Source organism: Penaeus monodon, chromosome 31, assembly GCF_015228065.2.
Source record: "Penaeus monodon isolate SGIC_2016 chromosome 31, NSTDA_Pmon_1, whole genome shotgun sequence".
NCBI classification, from domain to species: Eukaryota; Metazoa; Arthropoda; class Malacostraca; order Decapoda; family Penaeidae; genus Penaeus; species Penaeus monodon.
The window spans coordinates 19,798,541-19,798,930 of record NC_051416.1 but is presented as its reverse complement, the minus strand read 5'-3'; the positions used below and the strand labels follow the sequence as shown (position 1 = coordinate 19,798,930).

The 390-nt window shown below is 39.5% G+C and overlaps 1 protein-coding gene across 1 annotated transcript in view; it reads right to left on the bottom strand.

Annotated features, from left to right (window-relative positions):
• Positions 1-390, bottom strand: part of LOC119592914 — a 118,074-nt gene that overhangs the window by 10,253 nt on the left and 107,431 nt on the right. The gene's annotated exons all lie outside the window — the stretch shown is intronic.

Sequence of the window (390 nt, the reverse complement as noted above, 5' to 3'; positions counted from 1 at the left end):
TAACATAGACATTAGTGTATTTGGAATATAAACAAAAATTCATATCAAATACACGCTTTTGCTTGCGCCATCATCCTGCAACCATATCATCACTGTTTTGCAATTTTATACATACGTATACACGTTTCTATATGTACTGGTTTGTGTCTGCACGTGTATTTTTCTCTGCGTACCTTGTCTGTACCTTACTTACTTACTTACAAGGGCAAACGCGTAAATAGCACATCACCTTGTACCCAAACCGAGAAAATGCAACTTTATGGCAAGAGTTTTCGAAACTCTTTAGCGTGACTGCGGCGCCTGGGAGGTTCCAAAGAGAAGACTCGGGGGCAGATTGTCATACACAGACTTAAAGGGAATTTTAGGAAGCTCTTTGTTATGCAATGACTA